The sequence below is a fragment of the Schistocerca cancellata genome, chromosome 1 (genome assembly GCF_023864275.1).
Source record: "Schistocerca cancellata isolate TAMUIC-IGC-003103 chromosome 1, iqSchCanc2.1, whole genome shotgun sequence".
In the NCBI taxonomy this organism is placed as follows: domain Eukaryota; kingdom Metazoa; phylum Arthropoda; class Insecta; order Orthoptera; family Acrididae; genus Schistocerca; species Schistocerca cancellata.
The window spans coordinates 498514416-498541711 of record NC_064626.1 but is presented as its reverse complement, the minus strand read 5'-3'; the positions used below and the strand labels follow the sequence as shown (position 1 = coordinate 498541711).

Here is a 27296-nt window from a genome sequence, read left to right as displayed (position 1 = left end):
TCCTAGGTACTTGAAACTCGCCACTCTCCTCAATCGTTCCCCACCAATTGTTGTTCCTGCTGCTCCTCTCTCTTTTCTTATTGTGATAATCATCTCTCTCTTACTTCTACTAAATTTCATGCTTATGTGTTATATATCTTATTACTAAGTTATGTTAAATGAAACTTTAAGATATTCAAATGTATTAACAGCCATCAACGTTTTTCTTAATCATCCTTTACCTATGCAGTTTTTATTTCAAAACGTGGTTACAGTCACAGCCTCTGCAGCATTGTGCTCTTATTGTCACACTGTTAATGCGCAGTATAGAAATGGCTAGGGCTGCATTCTTTTCCGTAGTGAAACATGCGCGTGGAACACGCTTAAAAAGTGCTGAGAAACAGGCTACTCCTAATGTTTTTCATAAATTTATGGAGATAATCAGCTTTGAAGTTTTTCCAGTGTTGTATATATGGCAGTTGATGAATGAACATTGAACGAGTAGCACAGTAGTTAGCGTAATAAAATGTGAACAAAGTGCAGTTACTTGTGCGTTGGTTCAAATCTCCCCAGTACCAGATTTTTTTTTTTCTCTCGTTCAATTTGAGTTACCTATGTCTCTTAATTATAAAACTCATCATTATTTTTTATGAATAATGCGAAATTACAGTTTCCATTTCAAATACAAATTCTTAATTATTGATGTTTTATGAAAGACTTCATAAAAACGGCTCGAATTAAGAAAACATAACAATTTATTTTTTAAGACAAAAAACAAACTAAATCCTCTTTATTTCGACTATGTCCATAGTTTTATACCACAGAGGTAGATAAGTATCGTAGGAACACAAAAAACAATCATTTTAATAGTATCGGGCACATTATACAAATGCTGCATTTTTACATATACTACTGTACCATTAAAATATGAACTCAACAGAACCAAGATGCAGGATTTGGCCTGAGAAGTAACAAGACTGTTAAGCTCCCTGGAACTACCGCACGCAGCTTTTTCACACATCACTGCTTAACACTTGCGGAATATAGGTGTGGTGTCACCGCCAGACACCACACTTGCTAGGTGGTAGCTTATATCGGCCGCGGTCCATTAGTACGTGTCGGACCCGCGTGTCGCCACTCAGTACTTGCAGACCTAGCGCCACCACATGGCAGGTCTAGAGAGAGGCGGACTAGCACTCGCCCCAGTTGTACGGACGACATTGCTAGCGACTAGACATACGAAGCCTTCCTCTCATTTGCCGAGAGACAGTTAGAATAGCCTTCAGCTAAGTCCATAGCTACGACCTAGCAAGGCGCAGTTAACCATATCTGGAGAGAGTCTTACTTGTATTCACCATAAACGATGTATACCAAAAGGATGGATTAAAGTTAAGTATTCCCAAAGCCACGTACTTTTCTTATTAGCATTCATTGAGCATCCTGTTTCAGACTTCACGATATTCTGGGTGAGCTGATAGCGTGCCTATTCGGCCCTTCTAAATAACACTGTGTCGGCACTTCTGTCGACACATAACAATAGGCACTTTTACACCCTTTAAATTTGCACATTTTAGTATGGTTCACGACATTCCGATGCTCGTGTAGTATCCTCTGATGTCTTTTATGACATAACGTAAGATCTTTTAATGTTATACACGTAACGAACACACGGGCTTCCTATGTTGTCATAGCTGTGCAAGCACGGTGGCGCCTGTTATCTGGCAACTGCTGAAACAAACCTATTTCTATCAGGTGGCGGGAAAATACTGCAAATGATTGTTTGAAAAGCATACTTTCAAAGTAAATTTCCTTTAACAAAAGTTGAACTATGTGTGAGAATCTACAATGAATGTACAATTAAATTGCAGAGTGTTTTACTCTCATTTAAAAATAAACTCCTTGATGATGATCCATTTAGAAGAATTTCGAGCCCAGGTAAGACATTTATGTCGCTAAAAATTTTATTGGCACATGTGTATGATGTATCTTAAAGTGTAACACGTGCAAAAAAAAAGATCAACATTGTGTGTGAAAGTTTTGTTTTTCTTTTAGTAACACTATGTATATTTATTTAAACCATTAACTTTTCCTGTTTGTGTGTCGCACTACTTAACAGTGATCTTGCTATTGGCTGATTCCATCACGTGTCCTATGCTCGGAATAACTGCTGTCATTGGCTGGCGAGATCACGTGATATAAGCTATGACTGGTGAACAAAATTGCATCGCAATCTTGATTTCAATGCTTTGGGGAGTACTATACGGTGTTTGGTGGAATTCAAATTTATACTTTCGTAATACGAAAATATGCAGCGTATGTGTTGCTGCACATCAAAGATCTTTCCGAAACCTGTTTTGTTTCTCCTTCTTGAGTTTAGTTTTCTAAAGTTGCAGGAAATTCTACACCTGTCTATAAAAGTGCAACCACTCACGGCATTGATAAGTTTTATGGTTCCGAGGGAAAATATGGTGTCATTTAACCCGAAAAAAGTGTTTTCACCTGGTAGAAAGCGTTTCTTAAACTGGGAAGTCTGGGAATTTTTTTCCTTGTCCGCATATTCACCCAGTTACAAATTACCAATGAATCCATGTATCTTCACTCGAAGTTGTGCTTAGTTAGAACAAGGTCTTGTCCGTATAGTATGTGGTTTTAATCTTGTAATGTGAGAACTGACACCTTGCTCAGTGTGAAATAATTCCAGAGAAGTAACCCTTATGAACAATTTTCAAGATCTACAACGGGTAATTCATTTTCATTTCATACCTGACCTGTACTAACTGCCAGTGGCGGTGTGTGCATGTTGAGTTTGTCGTCGGTGTGTGTTGTCTGAGAAATTGCGGATCGATTTGTTTTCCAGTATAAAATTCTCATTCTTCTGCATCAGCACTACCAAATGGCACACTAAGACACACTGAGGACTGCATAGGCTTCACATTTCCTAAGTAGTGCACTCTGCAAAATCTTGCTGTATTGTTTATGCCATCTTACATGTAACACACAGACTCAGTTCAACTGTAAGAGAATTAACTCCACATGCAATTATGCATCTTGAACTTATGCCAGAAGTACACAGTTCGTTTTCAAACAATGGTGTCCATAATAGAGAGTATGATCTCACAAAATCGAAATAGTTTTTCAAGATTTTCCATAATAATGCCAAGGCCCTAATTAGTGTAAAATGCATAAAACTGATGATTATATCGAATCTACAAGCATTTTTTATTGAATTTCGGATTATGAGATTATAAAGTTCATGAAGACTTTAAAAATCGCAGATAAATTTGGGAGTAAAGTCACCGAAGGTCAGCAACAAAAATTGTGAACATAGCTACAGTGAGTGAGGCATGGGTAAGTAGTCAGTCAAGCACGCGCGTCAGATGTGTAGTGATACTAAAGTTTATACTGAGATTGTGAAGAGAAGGGGATTTCAATCAAATATATGAATGTGCATTATTCTGCTGGAATAAAAAATAACGTTAATAATTACATAACGCCACATACATACATACAATATCTTTTGCAGTAACGAAATATTCAGTCTAGTAATTAGAACACCCACTTTGTTTCCTACTCTTTCCTTACGTAACAGTCGGTATTGGTTCTAAATAATGAAGATCAGGGTTTGATGTCCCTTGGATATTAGTGTGTGTTCACTTGTGGAAACTGGCATGAATGTGCCCAGATATCAATGTAATATGGTATTTGCATTATGAGATTTAAAAAAAAATCACCAAAAACTTAACTTCGGGTGGGTGGACAGGAATTAAAATTGCCTCTCGTTGAAGGCGAACTCTTAGTGCCAGCCATTCCCTCCCACTTCCTCTCCCAACTCCACCCCCTTCCATGATCTTCTTCTTGTTCGTATGGTATTACCTCTTTCAGTTAATGGTCAAAAATAGAATTCTGTGTGGTTTTGTGTCTGAATAGTGTATAGTTTGTTATAGCTATCATTCAGTTCCCCCACGGTTGTGCTATATTTGACATCCTGCTCCGCAGAAAGAATATTTCCCCCTAGATCTCTCTGCATACAGTAAACTTCATTCTCAAGAAACAGGACCTGATTCTTGCCATTACATCAGCCCTAGTCAGATAAATAAAACGTGAACACTCCTGTGACAGTGATACTGTACAGACTAGGAATGTTAAAATAGCGAAATTCATGAATAAATTGACTTGGCTGTTTGAAAATCAATGTTTCAATATTGATAAGTCTTCTGTGTAGGTAACGCCAGTATTAGACAAAATGAAATATCGTCCTTCGGTGTATGTCCCATTACGTGTGTAGCACAACGCTTCGGCAATTTGTCAGAAGCTCTCATGGGAGGAAGCAGTATTTTTGATTGAACTCAATGGCCTCACATGTGAGTGACAGATTACTGGCAGTTTCACCTGCAATCAATTAGTCATTCACTAAAATCCGTGATATGTGAGCCTATTTATTATGCAGTTGCATCCATTGTTTTGAACGCCACGCTCGTGAGGGTCTACTGTGGAAAATAGAGCCATGTTTAACCCTGTGGTAGGTGCATGCTACTTTGTTCTGTGGTTTTAATGAGTTATTGGAAATGATTAGAAACAATATTTCAGTAATTTATTTCATAGGCAGTTAACAAGAGTTCTTGTGTTGTTGTCTTCGGACCAGGGACTGGTTTGATGCAGCTCTCCATGTTACTCTTACCATGTGCAAGCTTCATCTCAAAGTATTTGTTGCAACCTGCATCCTTCTGAATCTGCTTAGTGCATTCACCTCTTTGTCTCCCTCTATGATTTTTTCACTCCATGCTGTCCTCCACTACTAAACTTGCGATCCCTTGATGCCTCAGAACATGTCCTACCACCCGGTCCCTTCTTCTTGTCAAGTTGTGCCACAAACTCCTCTTCTCCCCAATTCTATTCAATATCTCCTCATTAGTTATGTGATCCACCCGTCTAATCTTCAGCATTCTTCTGTATCACCAAATTTCGAAAGCTTCTATTCTCTTCTTGTGCAAACTATTTATTGTCCATGTTTCACTTCCATATGTGGCTGCACTCCGTACAAATACTTTCAGAAACGACTTCCTGACACTTATATCTAATCTCGATGTTAACAAATTTCTCTTCTTCAGAAACTCTTTCCTCACCATTGCCAGTCTAAATTTTATATTCTCTCTACTTCGACCGTCATCAGTTCTTTTGCTCCCCAAATAGCAATACTCATTTACTGCTTTAAATGTCTCATTTTCTAATCTAATTCCCTCAGCATCACCTGATTTAATTCAACTGCATTTCTCTTGGTTCACTTTTGTTGATGTTCATCTGACATCCTCCTTTCGAGACACTGTCCATTCCATTCAGCTGCTCTTCCAGGTCCTTTGCTGTCTGACAGAATTACAATGTCATCGGTTAACCTCAAAGTTTTAATTTCTGCACCATGGATTTTAATTCCTGCTCCAAATTTCCCTTTTGTATCCTTTACTGTTTGCTCAGTATACTGTATACAGTGACTTATTAAACTGATAGTTTGGTAATTTTCACATCTGTCAACCTCTGCTTTCTTTGGGATTGGAATTATTATATTCTTCTTGAAGTCTGAGGGTATTTCGTCTGTCTCATACATTTTGCTCACCAGATGGTAGAGTTTTGTCAGGAATGGCTCTTCCAAGGCCGCCAGTAGTTCTAAAGGAATGTTGTCTACTTCCGGGGCCTTGTTTCCACTCAGATCTTTCAGTGCTCTGTCAAACTCTTTATGCAGTATCGTATCTCCCATTTCATCTTCATCTACATCCTCTTTTATTTCCATAATATTGCCCTCAAGTACATCGCCCTTGTATAGGCCCTCTATATACTCGTTCCACCTTTCTGCTTTCTCTTCTTTGCTTAGTACTGGGTTTCCATCTGAGCTCTTGACATTCATACAAGTGGTTCTCTTCTCTCCAAAGGTCTCTCTAATTTTCCTGTAGGCAGTATCTATCTTACCCCTCGTGAGATAAGCCTCTACATCTTTACATTTGTCCTCTAGCCACCCCTGCTTAGCCATTTTGCACTTTCTGTCGATATCATTTTTGAGACGTTTGTATTCCTTTTTGCCTGCTTCATTTACTGCATTTTTATATTTTCTCCTTTCATTAATTAAGTTCAATATTTCTTCTGTCACCCAAGGATTTCTTCTAGCCCTCATCTTGTTACCTACTCAATCCTCTGCTGCCTTCACTACTTCATTCCTCAAAGCTACCCATTCTTCTTCTACTGTATTTCTTTCCCCCATTCTTGTCAATTGTTCCCTTATGCTGTCCCTGAAACTCTCTGCAACCTCGGGTTCTGTCAGTTTATCCAGGTCCTACCTCCTCAAATTCCCGCATTTTGCAGTTTCTTCAGTTTTAATCTGCGGTTCATAACCAATAGATTGTGGTCAGAGTGCATATCTGCTCCTGGAGATGTCTTACAGTTTAAAACCTGGTTCCTAAATCACTGTGTTGCCATCACATAATCTATCTGAAACCTTCCAATGTCTCCAGGCCTCTTCCTCATATACAGTCTTCTTTCAAGGTTCTTAATCCATGTGTTAGCTTTGAGATGCTGTGTGTAATATTCTACCAGGCAGCTTTGTCTTTCATTCCTTACCCCATTCCATATTCTCACACATCTTTTCCTTCTCTTCCTTTTCCTATTACCGGATTTAAGTCACCTCATGACTATTAAATTTCTGTCTCCCTTCACTATCTGAATAATTTCTTTTATCTCATCATACATTTCTTCAATTTCTTCGTCATCTGCGGAAGTAGTTGGCATATAAACTTGTACTAATGTGGTAGGTGTGGGTGTCTTGTCTGTCTTGGCTACAATAACGCGTTCAGTATGCTGTTCATAGTAGCTTACCCATGCTTATATATATATATATATATATATATATATATATATATATATATATATATATATATAAAATAGAGGGAAAATTATAACTAAAATCAAAGATGATGTAACTTACCAAACGAAAGCGCTGGCATGTTGATAGACACGCAAAATTCAAGCTTTAGCAATCAACGGTTGCTTCATCAGGAAAGAGGGAAGGAGAGGGAAAGACGGTAGGATGTGGGTTTTAAGGGAGAGGGTAAGGAGTCATTCCAATCTCGGGCGCGGAAAGACTTACCTTAGGGGGGAAAAAGAACAGGTATACACTCGCACACACAGGCCCAAACTCTTTGCCTTTACAGATGTCTGCTTGTGTCTGTGTATGTGCAGATGGATGTGTGTGTGTGTGTGTGTGTGTGTGTGTGTGTGTGTGTGTGTGTGTGTGTGTGTGTGTGTGTGTGTGTGTGTGTGCGCGAGCGAGTGTATACCTGTTCTTTTTTCCCCCTAAGGTAAGTCTTTCCACTCGTGGCATTGGAATGACTCCTTACCCTCTCCCCCCCAGGGGGTCCACAACTCTTTTGTGGATACGTGTGTGGCGAGCACGGGGCCCCGAGCCATTGCAGCCTTCTTTCTCTCCCGGGCTGCATTTCCTTTCCCTTCCCCTCCTTTCCCCTCCATACCCCTTTCCCCTCGCCCTCTCCTCTCCCTCTATTGGTGTCCTTGCTTATGTTGGCCCTCGCTATCCTCCTGGTTCTGTTGGTTTTACACTCCGGCTTTGTTGCGTAATCATCTCCTCCTTTTGGCATTCCTTGGTCCCCCTCTGGGGTTTGACCTCCATTCCAAAATTTCTCTTCCGTAGTGTGAGTCATTTGGGGAAGAGCACCTTACCTAGTGTCTCCGACGTGTGCCCTTCTAGTACATTCCACCTTTTCTTTTACGTCGTTGTCTGATGCTAGGGTGCATAGCCAGCACGGTAGCCAGCCCGTGTGGTGGGGTCGCTATGTACCCTTTTGGTTGAGCCCCCTGAACACACAGGGATCACACTTCTGATACCTGAGCTGTGACCTCCTCATGCATGCCTTGGAGTGGTTGCTCGTCATCCTGGAGCATCGGAACTCCCGGCAATGGCCGCCGTGCCAGACGGCCCTTGCTGTGGCTGGGTGGCGCCCGTGAGGAGAGCCCCTGATCGGAGTGGGTGGTATCAGGGCGGACGCTATGCAGATGAAACGCATACGGGTCCAAACCTCTGGCCGCTCTTCTGCGGCCGTCTCTCTGCGTGGTACTGATTCCTCAAGTGCTGCTTCTCTTGCTCCTTCGGCCTTCCCTTCCGTGGCTACCCCCTGGGAGGAGGGTCAGGCCCGTCGTCTAGGGGCAAAACCTTTCCCCCGTTATTTAGTTTGCACTAGGACTGATGGAGATACTTTCACCAGTGTCAAACCTTTATTCTTTGTGGAACACATTGAAGACAAGTTCGGCGAAGTGGACTCCCTGAGCAAGATGCGGTCGGGTTCGTTGCTGATAAAAACTGCTTCGGCTGCCCAATCTGCGGCCCTTCGTGCCTGTACCCACCTTGGCACAATTCCCGTGTCCATTACCCCTCACCAGTCTCTAAATATGGTACAAGGTGTGATTTTTCACAGAGACCTCATCCTTCAAACTGATGAGGAACTTCGGGACAATCTCGGACGGCGGGGTGTTCACTTCGTCCGGCGTGTTCAGAAGGGTCCTAAGGATAATCGTATTGATACTGGTGCCTTTATCCTGGCCTTTGAAGGGGATACCCTTCCTGAGAAAGTTAAGATTATGGTCTATCGCTGTGATGTGAAGCCGTACATCCCACCTCCTATGCGGTGTTTTAAGTGCTTGCGTTTTGGCCACATGTCTTCTCGCTGTTCCCAGGACCCCCTCTGTGGTGACTGTGGACGTCCACTCCATGAGGGGAGTCCCTGTGTTCCCCCTCCTGTATGTGTAAATTGTCATGGTAGTCATTCTCCACGTTCAGCAGATTGCCCAGTCTATAAGAAAGAAAAAAAGATACAGGAGTATAAGTCCCTTGATCGTTTAAGCTACACAGAGGCCCGTAAGAAATATGCACGATTGCACCCTGTGTCCATGCAATCTAGTTACGCCTTGGTTACATCTTCATCCCTTCCTCCCCCTTCCTTACCCCCATCCCGGACCCCTCTCCTTCCCCCCTCCCCTGCGGCTCCCACCCCCTCTCCTCTGGGCGCTGCTCCCCCTCCCCAGCCGGAGAAGTGTCCCACTCCTTCGGCGTCTGCCGGTCAAGGGCGCCTCTCCCGGGATGCCCCTTCCCGGCACCTTCCAGGTCAGAGGTCTGCTGCAGCGCGGCGACCGCGAGAGCCGCGGTCTATCGGCCCCCAGGTCGCCCGGTCTCTTTCTGTTCCTGATCTTGCTGCAGCTGGCTCCATTATGCCACACAGCCCTCCTAGATCTCAGCCTGAAAAGAAGAAGAAACATAAGTCCCGGGACAAAGAGCCTCTGGTACCACCGGAGGTCCCTTCCCCGACTTCGCAACCGGATTCTGACCTGTCTTTTATGGACGTCGCCCCCTCCTTGTCGGTGACGGGTGGGGACCCGGCGGTATGACTGGATTCAGCGTGTTCAGCCCTCATTTAAACCATCGTTCTGTGGTTCTCCAATGGAATTGTAATGGCTATTATCGTCACCTTCCGGAATTAAAATCCCTTCTCTCGTCCTACTCAGCAGCTTGTGTGGTTCTCCAGGAATCTCATTTTACTGATGCTCACTCACCGACCCTCCGTGGGTTCCGTGTTTTCTGTCGAAATCGGGTCGGACACTTGCGGGCTTCTGGTGGCGTTTGTACGTTGGTCCGTACAGACATTGCTAGCACGTGGATTCCTCTCCAAACTACATTGGAAGCGGTTGCTGTTAGGGTCCACTTAGACTCTGCAGTCACAGTATGCAATCTTTATCTCCCTCCTGACAGGACTTTCACACCTGCTGCCTTAACCACCCTTCTTCAGCAACTTCCTCCTCCCTTCCTCCTCCTTGGGGATTTTAATGCTCATCATCCTTTGTGGGGCAGTGCCTTTCCATCTAGACGAGGTCTTCTTATCGACCAATTTATTGCAGACCACGACCTGTGCCTTCTTAATGATGGCTCCCCTACTCATTTCAGTGCTGGTCCTGGTACCTTTTCTGCCATTGATCTTTCTCTTTCTTCTCCCTCTCTCCTCCCTTCATTACACTGGTCGCCACACGACGACCTTTGTGATAGTGACCATTTCCCGTTGATTATCACGCTCCCTTCCCGCTCCCCGATGGATGGGTTACCTCGTTGGTCTTTCCACCGCGCCGATTGGCCTCTATACACTGCACAGGTCGAGTTTTCTCCCTCTTTGTCGGGTTGTATTGATGACGTCGTACGTGACGTGTCTGACGCGATTGTTCGCGCGGCTACCCTTGCTGTCCCGCGCTCATCTGGCAAATTTCGTCGTCGGCCAGTCCCGTGGTTGAGTACGGCCATTGCCATTGCCATCCGTGATCGCCGTCGAGCTTTGCAACACTTCAAGAGGCACCCATCTGTAGCCAGCCTTTCTACCTTTAAGCGCCTTCGCGCTAAAGCCCGTTATTTAATCAAACAGAGCAAGCGGATATGTTGGGAACGATTCGTTTCTTCCCTTGGTTCCACTGTCCCTCTGTCGCGGGTATGGGCTACACTTCGCTCTCTCCAAGGTTGCCATCGGCAGTCCACCCTCCCAGGCCTTCACCTCCCAGATGGCATTTGTACGGACCCATTAGTTCTCGCAGAACATCTTGCGACACATTTTGCCATGGCATCGGCGTCGGCCTCCTATCCAGCTGCTTTCCTTCATCAAAAACAGCAGGCTGAAGCTGTCGCCCTATGTTTCACCACTTGTGCGTCAGAATCTTACAACGAACCTTTCACTGAATGGGAATTTCTTTCTGCTCTATCTTCTTCTCATGATACGGCCCCTGGCCCCGATTCCATTCATAACCAGCTGCTTCAACATCTCAGTGCTCCACAACGGCACCATCTTCTTCGGGTCTTTAACCGTATCTGGCTCCAGGGTGACTTCCCTTCTCAGTGGAGGGATAGCATTGTGGTTCCTGTCCTTAAGCCTGGTCAGAACCCCCTATCTGTTGACAGCTATCGGCCAATTAGTTTGACCAATGTTGGCTGTAAGTTACTTGAACGGCTGGTAGCCCGTCGGCTCACTTGGGTCCTCGAATCTCGGGATCTATTGTCCCCATACCAGTGTGGCTTTAGAGAGGGACGATCTCCAATCGATCATTTACTTCGCTTGGAATCCGCAGTTCGGCAGGCTTTTTCCCAGCGCCGCCATTTGGTTGCAGTGTTTTTTGACCTTCGCAAGGCCTATGACACGGCCTGGCGCCATCACATCTTACTAACCCTTCATCAGTGGGGTCTTCGGGGCCCACTCCCGATTTTTATCCGCCAGTTCCTGATCCATCGGTCATTCAGAGTTAGAGTTGGTACTGCTTTTAGTTCTCCACGGACCCAGGAGACGGGCATCCCACAGGGTTCTGTCTTGAGTGTCCTTCTTTTCCTCATTGCTATCGATGGACTTGTGGCCTCTGTCGGTCCCTTGGTCGCTCCTGCCCTGTATGTGGATGATTTCTGCATTTGGGTTAGTTCCTCCTCGATGGCATCTGCAGAACGGCAGCTCCAGGTGGCTATACGGCGTGCCTCTGCATGGACCCACTCACACGGGTTTCAATTCTCTCCTTTAAAATCGCGGGTGGTCCACTTCTGTCGCCGTACTACGGTCCACCCTGATCCAGAGCTCTATCTTGCTGCACAACAATTGCCTGTGGTTCCACAGTTTCGTTTCCTGGGTCTTCTTTTTGACAACAAGCTCACTTGGCTGCCCCATATCAGACTCCTGAAGGTAGGATGTTTCCGTAAACTCAATGTCCTTCGCTTCCTTGCCCACTCCTCTTGGGGTGCGGACCGTTCCCTCCTCCTCCGTCTTTATCGTGCTCTAGTTCTGTCACGTTTGGACTATGGTTGTCAAGTGTATGGTTCAGCTGCTCCTTCCACGCTGCACGTGCTGGATCCGGTCCACCATCGTGGTATCCGTTTAGCCACCGGTGCCTTCCCTACTAGCCCTGTTGATAGTCTCCTGGTTGAAGCTGGGATCCCCCCCCTTTCTGTTCGGCGGTCCCAGCTTCTGGTGTCTTATGCCCTTACTATCCGTTCTTCTCCCGCTCATCCTTCCTATTCTATCCTATTTCCAGACCATGGACGTCGCCCGCCTGACTCCCGCCCTCGGGCGGGTTTACCGGTTGGGCTGCGCCTTGCGTCTCTTACCCGTGATTTCCGGCTTCCTTCTTTGTCCTGTCTTCCTCGCTCCCTCCCCTCCACCCCTCCTTGGTTAGTTCCTCGGCCTCGAATTCGGATGGATCTCCGCCGCGGTCCGAAAGATTCCATCTCCCCGGTGGTGTTCCGTTCCTTTTTCCGCCAAATTTTATGGGAGTTTCGGGATGCTGTTGTTTTTTACACTGATGGCTCTAAATCTGCTGATCATGTTGGGTATGCCTTCACGTCCTTTGTTGGAACGGAAAATCATCTGCTGCCACCCTCATGTGGGGTGTTTACCGCGGAATTGATGGCCATATCCCGGGCCCTTACCTTTATTAAACAATCCCAACACAACCGCGTTTTGTTATGTACGGACTCGATGAGTGGCCTTCTTGCTATTGACCGGTGTTTTTCGCGCCATCCCTTGGTCTCCGCCATCCATGACCATCTCGCTGATCTTCACCGTGCTGCTTGTTCCATTGACTTCCTATGGGTCCCGGGCCATGTGGGTATCCCGGGTAATGAGCTCGCTGATCGTTTGGCTGGGGGAGCAGTTACTTACCCCCCGTTTTCTGTAACCCCTCCTGCAGCGGATTTACGGCTTCACATCAAATCCCACTTTGCACAGTCATGGGCCAGTTCTTGGGAGGCTACTCCACTGTCTAATAAACTTCGTGCCATTAAGGTGAATCCAGGCCCATGGCGTTCTTCCTTTCGCCTCTCCCGCAAGGACTCGACCACACTGTGTCGTCTCCGCATTGGCCATACCAGGCTGACCCATGGTTTCCTTTTGCGTGATGAGCCACCCCCGCTATGTGGTTGTGGAGCCTTCCAGTCAGTGGCCCACATTTTGGTTGAATGCCCCCTTCTTTTGGCTCTGCGTGCGAAGTACAGACTCCCCCACACTTTACCTTTGATGTTGGCTGACGATTCCCGGATGGTCTCTCTGGTTCTAGGTTTCCTCCGGGAGAGTGGTTTTTATTCTCAGTTTTAAAGTTTTTAATCTCCCTCTGGTGTTGGGGCAGGGCGGTGAGTGTTTGGGTGTCTCCCACTGTAGGCGGTGTTCAGAGATTCCCGATTCACCTCCCTGCCTGGAATCCTCTTTTCTTTCCCTTTTACTCTGTTTTTACCCCTTCTTTTTAAGGCTTGGTTAGTTTTTCTATTCCCATCCGTACTTTCTGCATTATAGCGGTTGTCCCTTTTAAGTCACAGGTGGTCTTGCCTATGCTGCTTCAGCATAGTGTTGGGTTCGTTCTCTTGCCAACTTCCCTCGTTTGTTTTTACTAATGACAACGTGACTGCCCTTTTACGTTTCCCCTTTTTCCGTTTTATTGTTCTGCCTTTTCTGAGATGTCCCGTTAGCAGCATGGAGTCTATTTGAAACAAGGGACTGATGACCTCGCTGTTTGGTCCCTTTCACCTCAAACAACCAACCAACTTACCCTCTCCCTTAAAACCCACATCCTTTAGTCTTTCCCTCTCCTTCCCTCTTTCCTGATGAAGCAACCGTTGGTTGCGAAAGCTTTCACTAATTCCTACTATATCTAAAGTTAATCTATCCATTTCCCTTTTCAAAATTTTCTAATCTACCTGCCTGATTAAGGGATCTGACATTTACACGTACAGTAAGCAAATGAGCCAGTTGCACCTAGCTTTTACATTTCTTTCTGTCTTCCACTCTTGTAGCAATATCTTGTGCTGGAACTATTGAAGTGATACCCAGTAGAATACGTGCATGCTGCTGTAATTAAATGGGAATTTTATATGCAGCAGTATGTTCTAAATTTGATATTTTTGTCATTTCTCAAGCCAAATCAGCAGACCTTCCAATCTTTCAACTGGTTTCAGTGATCACGAATTTGTTCGGTAAATGCACAGTGCACTCGTGATGGGGACATTTAAGTAAATTGTAGAAAACAACCATAGGCGACCTAAGAGTGTTTTATGCAACCATTTTTTTAATTATAATAAATTAGGTCATCAAGTAAGTAAACTCCTGTCTGCCAAATTGTTAAAAGTTAGGAATTCTGGTTTCAGTTTCTCTCTTGTATCTTCATAGCCATAACGTAAATATAAAGGAAAAAAAATTGACTTACTTCAGTACAGTATGGCACTAGGGTACAATTTTCTTTGAAGCCAAAAGAATGCTATTGAGGTCTTCGGTTTAATATTTAAATTCCTTTTTCAAATGTATGTTAGTCTTCCGTTGCTTAGCAGCTTCTTAACCAATGGTATATCACTGAATCGGTTGTCACCAGTAACGTTAAGATGACTCCCGTCGAGAAGTTCCATCAATCTCTTAACTATTTTTGTAGGAGAATGGCTTTGCTTGAGAGGCCACTGGCAGAGTGCCAATGTAAGTTTCCACGTAAAAGTATAGGCATTTTTAGCATCTACCAAAACAAATTTCTTAATGCTGTTCTTGGTAGGCTTTTGGAAGATATTGCCGGAACTGGCAATTTCCTGAAAAATTAAGTTACTTAGTATCAACAGTTAAATATTCACATATGGCCGTGTATTTGAAGAACTGTTAACAACCAACTCAAAAATTTCTCTAACTGGGGATAATTTATCAATTTCTTTCTGAAGCCTTGGCCTGCAAGTTATTAAAACACAAACATATCACCGAGCGAGGTGGTGCAGCGGTTAGCACACTAGACTCGCATTCGGGAGGACGATGGTTCAATCCCACCTCCGGGCATCCTGATTTAGGTTTTCCGTGATTTCCCTAAATCGCTTCAGGCAAATGCCGGGATGGTTGCTTTGAAATGGCACGGCCGATTTCCTTCCCCATCATTCCCTCACCCGAGCTTGCGCTCCGTCTCTAATGACCTCGTTGTCGACAGGACGTTAAACACTAATCTCCTCCTCCTCCCATAAACATCTCACAATCAACCTAATAATTTTTCACCCATAATTAGGTAATGGGATTCAAAGCCGTCTCCTCTGCAGTTATCCTAGAGCTTGCTACTATTTTTTCTAGAGCTTTCTGGGGTTCCTTTTACATATGGTATGTCGAAAAGTGGTCTTATTTGTCTCGTCACTAAGTTAGCATCTCATTCACTGAAATTTGATCTAAAGTTTCTTACCTAAATACTTGTGCAGTTGACATTGCTGCCTAAGAAAAGTCCAATAACTTTTCTTCAGAAACTAGTGCTGAAGTTCGCATTCTGGGCCACGGAGAAGAGTTGCTGTATTCTCTGACCTTGTTCTTAAATTTCTGTTAGGGTAAGAATCAGGCGAGTTTGTTTTAATCCCTTCTGAAGATAACAGGAATGACTAAGACTCGTTGTTGTTGTTGTTGTTATGTTTGTTTGCAGATCATTCAATTTCAGTATCATGATCACTTTCCATTAGCCGATTTTCATTTGAATCGGCTTCTTCATGGTCACTGTCCCCTCCTCAACCCACTTCATCCAAACGTCAGTGTCAGGAGTCTCCACACATGTGAAGAACTTCACTTCCTTATTTTCTTTGTGTCTAACAGCACTAAAATAAAGACATGTTTGAGTATCAGTTCCTGTAAGTTATACTACATACTGAAGACTGCATACATAATCACTTTAGTTAACATAGTTCCTATATATCAGATTAGTACAAAAATCATGTATTTTGCTAACTATGTATTTAGTGTGAAATAGGTTTTTAAAAAAGGGAACATCTTCCATCAGAAATTGATATTTAGTTATGTGCATGGTGGACAGTTGTTCTCTCAGTCACTTCAGTGTGCTGGAACAGTCATTTTATCTGTTCAACTTCAAATTTAAATGGATTTTGAGCAATGAACAGATTTGAAAGGTACTGATCATGGAAACGTGTAACCTTCAAACATAAGAGAACTAGTTGCAATCTCAAACACTGGGTGACAGGTCAGGTTGCCATTGCACGGTTAACACCAGTGGCAGTAGATATGTTTGCCTACTAAGCCTTGTAGAAAATAAATTTAAAGAACAGGAATTGTAATTTACTGAATTTGTTTTGAAAATACATGGTTGGGATCTGCAGGTTACGTAGCAGAATATATTTTTTATTACACAAATGGATTGTATATATTTCTAGGGTGCTAATACAGTCGGTTTTTTCATTTATTAGTCCTCCATTCGTTTACCTTCATTAGTCTTATAGTTCAAGTGAAAATATTCAAGCAATTGTTTTGCAATATCGATGTGTGTAGAGAAATGTTGTTGTTGTTGTTAGCAGCACTGCTGAGTGACCTACCAATGGTTAAAATTCTATTAGTTGGAGTGAGGTCACATGAAAGGCAAGGCACATAAGTGTAGCTGTATAATTGATTTGTCCTAAAGGTTTAAATTAAAAATGCCCATTAACCGATTCTGTTCAGGAATGAATAACTGTAATAATGCACGCAGTAGTTTCATAAATTACTCAAAATCATCAAATGGAGCCCTGTGTATCGTAAATTCCTGATAGTTCTATCTTCATCACTAGCTTCAAAATGCTGATCACAGCAATATCGGGAAGTGCCAGAAGTGGCAACTTGGGCCTGAACTTCGTTCCGAAAGTCATTTCTGGTCCTAGAATAACTATAACTCTTAATGTAAAGTTATTACTCAGCTTGGACTATCAGAAACAAAATAAAACTGTACAAACACGATTAACTCGAGTGGTGCCTGGCGACCAAATTGTTATACGTCGCGTGTGATTCATCAGATGGCTATCTGCGATTTCCCCACACGTGCGGGGCCGCTACGGCAGGTATTACAATAGCAGATTTCTTTGTCAAAGTTGATATGTCAAATATTTGTCAAAGAAATTTGATGGTGTCATAGGGCTCTTTGTCTAATCTCGTCTGTCGTTAAATATATTTGATCAGATCTAGGGCCTCGCTGTATATTTCATCATAAGCCGCTTGTCTTCTGTTCACTGCATTGTAACATGTTACCACGTGGAACGCTAGCATCGCTGCAGCGTTCTTTCATCTATAGTGTGTTTATAAATATGGCCGGTAAATACAATTAGTATGTACCGTCAACTACAAAATTAATAGAGATGTATGCAGCTGATGTGGCGCTTTACAACGTGAGGCACCCTGAATACAAAAATATTGCGGTCATTAGCCGTGAGATACGGTTTTCGGACACAAAATGTAATTGACTTGTTTACAAAATAACAATAGTTCTTAAATGCGCATAAAGTGTAGTAAACGTTTAATTAACTTCAGACATTGGTCCTTATTGCTTTACAAATTGCCGCACACGTTTCAGGTATTATTTTCGTTAGTGTGCACTGTGGTATTACAGTGCCGTACTGTAAGCTAGAGTAACTCTCTCCTGTAGCTAGGAATCGGAGTGTGACACTGAGCGTGCCTTCTGCAGATACAGCAGTTCTTCAGTGAGTATTGTGCTTTGTGATATGAGGATAGACATGACTGAGCACATAGTGAAATGTATGCTCATCCATTCTTAAGTAATTTATGTAAAACTTGACGCCCTCCACAACAAGCTCACGTAACAAGATTTGTTGAACGCTTTTATCGTCTCTTCGTAAAACCCGCGGCTTCTCCCGGGTACGTTTCTCTCCCCCCTTCTCTTGTACATGTGCACACAGTGCAATTGTGGTACATGCATCTGCTGCGGTTAATAACAAGTTGTTCTTGTCAGCCATCTTGAACTTTGACGAAAAATATCGTGACAGTGTAATACCCATTTTTAGCGCCATGTCAAAGATATTTGATAGTGTAATACCGGCCTAAGCCAGGAGCGTTGGCTATTGTCGCCGATGTGCATGGATTGAGTTGCATTGTTCAGTCAGTCCATGCATTCATGGTGTCAGGCAGCATGTACCCATATTATTTGAGTTTATTATAATTCATATAAATGACATTTAGAGTTAACGTGAGTACACTGTTGGTGTGAATGTAGGATCAAATAAAAAAAAAATATTACGAATAAAAAGTATCGTCGACGCTTACTTTTACGTGGTATTTAACATTGAAGATGATTACGAAATGTTATGGAAATGCACCAGCGAACTATTCGGCGACGAGAGACGTCAGTGGTTGTTGACAATGTGCTTAACAATTACGTTGTTAAGAAAAGCTACGTTTGATGTGTTAACAAGCAGTAAGAGTTAATGTATACTTAGATCATCACTGGAACTATTAACACAGGTGGCGCTTAATTAAAAACCAGTCTGTAGCCAAAAAGTTGTAGGATATGTAGTGTTCATTATTTATTTATTATTTGATACATGTTTCTATGCCCTACATATTCAACACCGAACATTGACGTTTTGAGTTCGGTTGTTATCGGCCATTTATGTTGTTCCAATATCACGTGCCCCCTATACAGATCTACTGTATGGACGAATGCTCAACACATAATGTGAAAATCTCAATGCAAACGTAGGACCACTTATTTACTTCCAGAACTTCGATCGGGAAGTTTGTAGATGAGATTTCATTGGTTCTAGGCGCTCAGTCCGGAACCGCGCGACTGCTACGGTCGCAGGTTCGAATCCTGCCTCGGGCATGGATGTGTGTGATGTCCTTAGGTTAGTTAGGTTTAAGTAGTTCTAAGTTCTAGGGGACTGATGACCACAGACGTCAAGTCCCATAGTGCTCAGAGCCATTTGAACCATTTTGAGATTTCATTGCCAAGAGATGGTTTTTGTAAATTAGGGAAGACATGAAAATTTTTATTCGCTGCCTAGGAACTCATTTCGTCCTCATTGTTGGCAGATAAACTTACGTAGAAAATTTTGTAGCACCTAATGACCTCTGTTTCTACACCTCTCGTGAATGCTGTTACACTGAGCTGCTTGTGGCGCGATTAGAACAACCTAAAAAACAAAAAAACATTGCTTGACACAGTGATCCAGCCTGTTGTCGGTTTTGACATTTTGAAGAATCTCGTAGATCATACGATGTAGCAATGGCCCACACTCTTGCGGGCACCATGTTTACCCACAGTGGACTTAACGGCCTCGCATCCGACTTAAAGGTGAAGATTGGAAGTAAATAAGTAACGAAGGAGGTACCCTCGTGTGTGCTGGTGTAGTCCCCTCACGACATAATTCCTGCTGCAATTTTAAAATTCAATCTGCGGAAGGGTGCGCGTTGGTAGCTGTCGCCTTTGGCCTGCCACTTGCACTCAATGTCAGTTCGCGGTCTCTTCAGAAGACCAGGCTTCGTTGGCGACTCTGTTCTGGTCACCGGTGGTAGATTGGGACTCTAATCTCACGGTTACTTTTAATTAAAAGTTTCAGCAGAAATGAATAAAATTGCGTTTGACCCCATTTCTAACAGCGTGTAATTTCTTGCTCAAAGGCCGCGTTTTTATGGCTTTAGGAGCTTCGAAGAAAGTAGTTGTTGGGATAATTTCCTTGGGTGCACGACAAATTGAAGATCTCCATTCACTATTATTAAATTAATTTGCATAAATCGTAATGAATTGACGAAAAATTAGTAATTGATGGTCCCCTATTCGATAGTCGGCAAGCCAACTTAAAACTGTGTTTATCATGATCATTACGGGAAGAATGCTTTATGTAAGGATGTATTTTTGTGGTTCAACTGTCTTCTTCACTATCCGAAATTAGTTGAAACATTTGCCTCACTGGATACAAGGGAAGGGGTGCGCACCGAGTTACGTGAATGTGCCGTAGTGCTATTCTTGTAGCCATTCCGATGGAAATTTTGGAGCAGCTTTAAGAGCTGCGTTTGCAATGTACTTTCTCATTCATTAATCCTATTTGCTTAAAGGCCCCCGTAACGACCAACATTTCGTCAAACTTAGCTATGCTTGCCATTATTTGACCGTGTACGATGCTGTTTGTTTGTCAAGCATAGATAGTGTTTGACGTGATTGTGAGAAAGTTTGACAAGAAGGCGGACATTCTGTGTCGATGTGTCGCCTTATATGTTTAGTGGAAAATTGATTTATTATAATTTAACTCACTGCGTCGCGAGTTACGCAACTATAGAAACTACGATCTAGTATAAAAACAAAATAGCACTGGCAGTTACCAAACGGGTAGAGGTATTGCATCTTTCCCAGGCATATAATGCATGAAAATGATATGAACAAAATCAATATTTTACGCTTACAATAACATACAATCGGGAATAAAAGAAATAGTTTTTCGGTTCTTCCATGGACAACGTGAGCTACATGTTCCCAAGTTGAGTATTACATTGAACTGTCATTAGAGGACCGAGAAGAAGAGAATATATATATATATATATATATATATATATATATATATATATATATATATATATATATATATATATGCCTCCTTTTTATTTTTAATATGAGGGCGAAGTAACGCTAAAGAAGTTAATAAACGTTTCACTGTCTTCTCAGCAGAAAGTTGCTGTAATCATTAGATTCTGGTTGTAATATTTCCAATAACAGGTTTCCAGTTGTATATTTATCACTGATTTTAACCCCCCCCCCCAACATATTATTTGCGTCTTCTTTAAACACATTGCCGGAGTCAGTTATGGCCTTCAGTCCTAGGACAGGATTGATGCAGCTCTCCATGAAACTAGAAATGCTTCACCAGCATGTGTAACCATTCCCACTAGTGCCAAATTATGTTGTTGTTGTGGTTTTCAGCCCAGAGACCGGTTTGATGCAGCTCTCCATGCTGCTCTATCCTGTGCAAGCTTCATCATCTCCCAGTACCTACTGCAACCTACATCCTTCCGAATCTGTTCAGTGTATTCATCTCTTGGTCTACCTCTACGATTTTTACCCTCCGCGCTGCCCTGCAATACTAAATTGGTGATCCCTTGATGCCTCAGAATATGCCCTACCAACTGATTCCTTCTTCTAGTCAAGTTGTACCACAAATTTCTCATCTCCCCAATTCTGTTCAGTACCAACTCATTAGTTATGTGATCTACCCATCTATTCTTCAGCATCCTTCTGTAGCACCACATTTCGAAAGCTTGTATTCTCTTCATGTCTCAACTATTTATCGTCCATGCTTCACTTCCATACATGGCTACACTCCATACAAATACTTTCAGAAAAGATTTCCTGACACTTAAATCTACACTCGATGTTAACAAATTTCTCTTCTTCAGAAACTCTTTCCTTGCCATTGCCAGTCCACATTTTATATCCTCTCTACTTTTACCATCATCAGTTATTTTGCTCCCCAAATAGCAGTACTTATTTACTGCTTTAAGTGTGTCAGTTACTACTCTGATACCTTCAGCATCGCCCGATTTACTTAGACTACTGCCTTTGTTAATGTTCATCTTATATCCTCCTCTCAAGACACCATCCATTCCGTTCAGCTGCTTTTCCAGGTCCTTGCTGTCTCTGACAGAATTAAAATGTCATCGGCGAACATCAAAGTTTTAATTTCTTCTCCATGGATTTTAATTCCTGCTCCGAATTTTTCTTTTGTTTCCTTTACTGCTTGCTCAACATACAGATTGAATAACATCGGGCATAGGCTACAACCCTGTCTCACTCCCTTCCCAACCACTGCTCCTCTTTCGTGCATCTCGACTAGTATTGACTGCCATCTGGTTTCTGTACAAATTGTAAATAGCCTTTCGCTCCCTGTATTTTACCCCTGCCACCTTCAGAATTTGAAAGAGAGTATTCCAGTTAACATTGTCACAAGTTTTCTCTAAGTCTACAAATGTAGAAACGTAGGTTTCCCTTTCCTTGATTTATTTTCTAAGGTAAGTCGTAGGGTCAGTATTGCCTCACGTGTTCAAACATTTCTAGCGAATCCAAACCGATCTTCCCCGAGGTCGGCTTCTACCAGTTTTTCCATTCGTCTATAAAGAAATCGTGTTAGTATTTTGCAGCCGTGGCTTAATAAACTAATAGTTCCGTAATTTTCATATGTCAACCCCTGCTTTCTTTGGGATTGGAATTATATTCTTTTTGAAGTCTGAGGGTATTTCGCCTGTCTCATACATCTTGCTCACCAGATGGTAGAGTTTTGTCAGGAGTGGCTCTCCGAAGGCTATCAGTAGTTGTAATGGAATGTTGTCTATTCCCGGGGCCTTGTTTCGACTTAGGTCTTTCAGTGCTCTGTCAAACTCTTCACGCAGTATCGTATCTCCCATTTCATGTACATCCTCTTCCATTTCCATAATATTGCCCTCAAGAACATCGCCCTTGTACTGACCCTCAATGTACTCCTTCCATCTTTTTGCTTATACGAAAATCGTTTGCTTCAAAAGTAAGGTTATATGGAAAGCATTTTTGGTGTGTACACAGGCTTGTTTTCATACGTCCGTAGTTAGATACGAGCGAACTTGACAGAATAGTTTGCACTTTTAGGAGAGCTTTAACAAGTTTTAATAAGTTTCACTGTCTGTTCGAAGAAAGTTGATCTAATCATCAGGTTCTGAGAATAATACTTCCTATGGCAGATTTTCATGAGTCAATTCCGTGGCTAGATAACAGCGATTTGACAGTTTTCTAGGACCTTACGGCCACACGCCGACGTACAATATCAGAGTTAGTAGGATTGGATTTTGTAAGCGTTGTCTTCTCTAGGTGACTTTCATTACCTTAGGATTCTTCCTAAAATCTGGGCCTGAGATCAGCTTTTTTCATGGATAGATTTCTGTAGTTTCTGAGCCTTAAATTGCTCCGCGCGCGCGCGCGCGCACACACACACACACACACACACACACACACACACACACACACAGTTACTTGACTGTTGCGATTAATGTAGAATACCAGGTTTAGTCACGTAGTCATACGATATTTTTATCTATTTATGAACATCATTATTTCATTCACTTTTTTGAAGTTCGGGCGACGGAGTTTCCAAGAAGCGCCGACCTGCTGTGGTCGCAAAATTTCGTTACAGTTTCGTGACTCAATTTCGTCCTAATACACAGCGTCTGGCAGCTCTGGCAGCATAACTAAAAAATTTTATCTAACAGATCGATCATTTGTGTATTGCAGCCGTTAATGGTCCTTGTCTTATTTTCTTTAAAGAGGCTTTGCTCTCGGTAGCACTTAGAATTAGCGAAAAGCTTGTAGGCTCTAGCAGGAGCTATAATACTAGTCGGTGAATTGGCGTTCACTAGCCCATGAAACCCTCATAACTCCTTTAATGGAATCTGCGAAGTTCTACGGCACCTGGCGAAGTTCGTAGAGTTGCTTAGTGTCGTTTCCAAGGTAATGCATGGTACTTTGCAGAACAATAATGCGGGAGGGCGTACTTGGTTGTTGGACTTCATAGTTAGCTGCTTTATTGCGTGGCGTTATAAATAATGTAACTAGTGGCAGCACTGAACGTCCAATGATACTGTTCTGATGGCCCATGCGGCCCTGTCCATTCCAATTCCTAACCGACCTTACCTGGGGAACGCTATAAGAGGCTGGCAGCAACCTCCATCACGTCACTGGCACGTGTCGGTTGCTATTTAAGCTATCACCTGTTAATACTTTACGACAAAAAGAGAACAGTCCGCCTCTCAAGTTAGATTTCATTGTTCGGTGACACATGGCAATGAAAAATGTTTTTGGGAAACTTTTTTACTTTGATAGCCGATCTTCATAGATTTTTATGAGCTAAATCCAAATACAGTCTTAGTTTTTTGTATCACCCATAGTTTTCGAGCAATATGCTTTTTATTGTATACTAAAAAAATCCTATGCTATGCGGTAAGCGGGGAACTTGACACGCTTTGTTACAATATAAGCACGGTTTGTATTTACAGTAAGCAACTTAAAACAATGTGTTAGTAGGGGTTTCACTTGTCAGCGGGAATTAGTTTGTATTGCTTCACTTTTTTCTTTGAAGCTTGTGGTGTAGCTTTTTCTACGATGAGTCGCTTGCTGAACTTCTCGGTGAAATGACCAACATCAGTCCCATCATGTTGGTGTTCCAGCGGCCTTGGTAGCGTTTTTCTATCACTTATATGTCCTGGTGAAAACGCTCTCCTTGCTCCTCACTAACATCTCCCATCTTGTCTGGGAAGTAATAAAGGTGACTGTTCAAAAGGTGAACTTTCAGCCTCATTAAACATCCTAAAGTTTAAAACTTCTTTAACATTGTAGCTATAATAGAAACATATTGGGGGTCTTTTTTCATGTCCTAAGAACTTTGTAACGACTGGCTTGAATGATACCCATGCTTCTTTCTCATTTGTCATTGTGGATTCAAAGTTATCAAACATCAATTTTCTAATGTCAGGTCCGACAGAGAACTCTTCTTTTAGTCTAGCTTCTGAAAGGTGGGGAAACTTTTGGCAGATACTTAAAACATGGTACATGTTCAGGTAAAGCCTTTACAAACTGCTTCATTCGGTCTAACTTTATATGTAGAGGTGGTAGGAGTAGGTTTTTTGATCTACAAGGTTTTTGCATAGAATGATTCTTCTGAACAGGTATTAAAGACGCCCTCATAGGCCAGTTCTTTGTGCACCAGTGTAGATCCCTAGCCCTACTGTCCTATACGCACAACAAACATGGAAATTTGGTGAAGCCACCTTGCTGACCAAGGAGCATGTGTGTCCACTTTCCTTTTTCTACCCTCAGTCTAAACTCTACACGTGCGTAGTGCATTTCTCTCCCCCCCTCTCGCTCCCCCCCCCCCCCCAAATATGATCACCGATGAATGAATAGAGGATTTCGCGCTGTTTACTGATTTTACATAAGGCCAAACCCTCTTAGAATTTAATCAGATTGTTTAGCAAAATTTTACTTTCAAAGTCATTGAACGCTTCTCTCATTGCTCTCTTTAAGCTGACTTTCGCTTTTGTTTGTGATATAGTTTTTGACTTACCTTGAGTCAGCAGTGAAACACTTAGTTTACGTAGCAATATCCTAGCATGACTATTAAACCACTGTGGGTCTTCACATTCATAAGACCTTGTTTGAAATATGTTTATGGCACATTGAACGATGATTTTGAATTTTTGCATTTGTGCTCCACATCTTCATCCTCAGCAATGAGTATTTGATGATTACTACTTAGGTACTCTGCAATTTGTATCCTGTCACTCTTGATAAGCAAAAATATTTTCTTACCTTTCTTAACATTCCTTGTTATACCTGTAGTCATAGTTTCTGCAAAACCCTTTCATGACTGACACGTTCATGTACGTTAACCGATTCTGTAAGCTCAGGTATGTTTGATTTGTAGATGGTCTCAGACGTTACCTTCTCGAGCAGGTTCTCATATTATCCGCTCGAAGTAATTTTTTGACAAGACATTTCAGAATAATGAAAATACAGTGAAATCTAGAGTTTTTTAGCTGCTTACAAGCGTTGATAAATATCAACGTGGACAGTTGAAAATGTGTGCCCCGATCGGAATTCGAACCCGGAATCTCCTGCTTACTTGGCAGACGCTCTGTCCGACTGAGCCATCGGGGCACACATTTTAACCTGTCCCCGTTGATATTTATCAACGCCCGTAAGCAGCTACAAAGGCCTGGATTTCACTGTAATTTCATTATTAGAGACCTGCAAGATCACCTGTGTTCTTTCGGACACCACACTCATATTTCAGAATAATGTCACATGTACTGTCACTGGTAACAGTTTTGAGGGCATGAGTCCCCCAATCTAAATATGCCGAATTGAAGTCATCGCTTGTCACAACGTACTAACCAGAAAAATTACTAATGATATTTTGCAAGTTCTCTCGTGAAGTGCTCTACCACTACCACTACAGCTCCTGACCTAGGCAGTGTAGAAAGATATCAGATTAGTAGTCTTGACCTACCTTTCACAATTCATCCCGATTAATTCGCATTCGGTATACATGGAAACCTCCCTATATACTGTAGACTTATTTATTCAATAAATACGCTGCCACCCTTGGCAACAAACCGTCCCTAAGATAAATTTTCCAATCTGAACTTAGGATTTCATAGCTATACGCTTTCGGTAAACAACTTTCTGTTCCTGGTACTATCTTGGCATTTTTACTTTCTATAAGCGATACTAATTATGGAACCTTTCCTTGGATGCACCTGAAGTTTACTAATTTCAGATCAACATTTTCGGTATCTAATCTCCGAGGAAGAGTATTTTCTGAGAACACGGTAGCTGATGTAACTTCAGATTTTAGCAGGCAATTCGTCTCTGATTGCAAGGTACGCCATATCCTCTTTACCACTCTAGTAGATGCTTCCTGCGTGTAGTGCATTCCTGACTTTTTGAAGGGAACTGTACAGTTGTCCGAGCCTGTGGTTTAGAAGTTTCATTCTGCTCCAACTTAGAGAATCGTAACTGACACAGAGTACGATCCTATAAATTGCTTAGCCTGCATCTTCGGTGTGATACTAGTTGCGTTCACCAAATCTCCCATCGCCGAAAAGAGTGGGAGATGGCCTCAGTACATAGGTGGCAGGTGTCATTCGTGCCTTCATGTCACTGTTTGCAACCGGTTGTAGCCTCCACGTCACAGACGAAACGATCCAGCGAACGTACCGAGTGCACACTGACATTCTTTCCCGCCCTGCATGCCTCTTTCCTGAGGGACTCTTTCAGCCGCCTAACGGTGGAGCCCCCAGTGATTAGCATACCTGCACTCTGCCCAAGTCCAGACTAGACAAGAAAAGCGGCTCCTGACCCAACATTCCATGCTGCCTCAGAAGCATTATTGGAACTGGGTAGCTCCTCATCTCTGCTGCTAAGGCGTAAGGAGCCAGCAGTGCAGCCCATTCTCTCTTTGGCTTTCCATCCAGTGACCTATGAGCCCACCACTATCCGCCACACTCTGGAGAGACATCCACAGCTCGTGGTCTAGTGGCTAGCGTTGCTGCCTCTGAATCACATAGTCCTGGGTTCGTTCCCGGCCGGGTTGAGGATTTTCTATGCCCGGGGACTGGTGGAGGTATTGTCGACATCATTTCATCATCATTTGTGACAGTGGCTAGATCGGACTGTGAAAAAAGTTCGTCTGTGTAAAAATTGGGACTTCGTACAGACGCTGGAGAGGCGACAGACTGGTCAGATGTTGCATATCAAAAGACGCAGTGATAACCTCTCACCAGGGATATACAACAAAGGTGCAAAGGTGTCGCAAGTCTTGTTATTGGCGCCCCGATGTCGCTGCAGCTTAGAGAAGTAATCAGAAGACTGCCCATATCGTACTACACCCACTGTTCGTCGCCTACTCCCCACATCCTGTCGGTGTCTTGCACCCCCCCCCCCCCCCCCCTCTCTCTCTCTCTCTCTCTCTCTCT

General features: G+C 42.9%; 1 protein-coding gene and 1 non-coding gene across 6 annotated transcripts in view; one reads left to right on the top strand and one right to left on the bottom strand.

Annotated features, from left to right (window-relative positions):
• The window catches only part of LOC126178069 (polypyrimidine tract-binding protein 1), a 260740-nt gene that overhangs the window by 148105 nt on the left and 85339 nt on the right, over positions 1 to 27296 (top strand). The window lies entirely within an intron of this gene.
• Positions 25403 to 25476, bottom strand: Trnat-agu (transfer RNA threonine (anticodon AGU)). Its single transcript has one exon. It is a non-coding gene; the product is annotated as a tRNA-Thr (tRNA).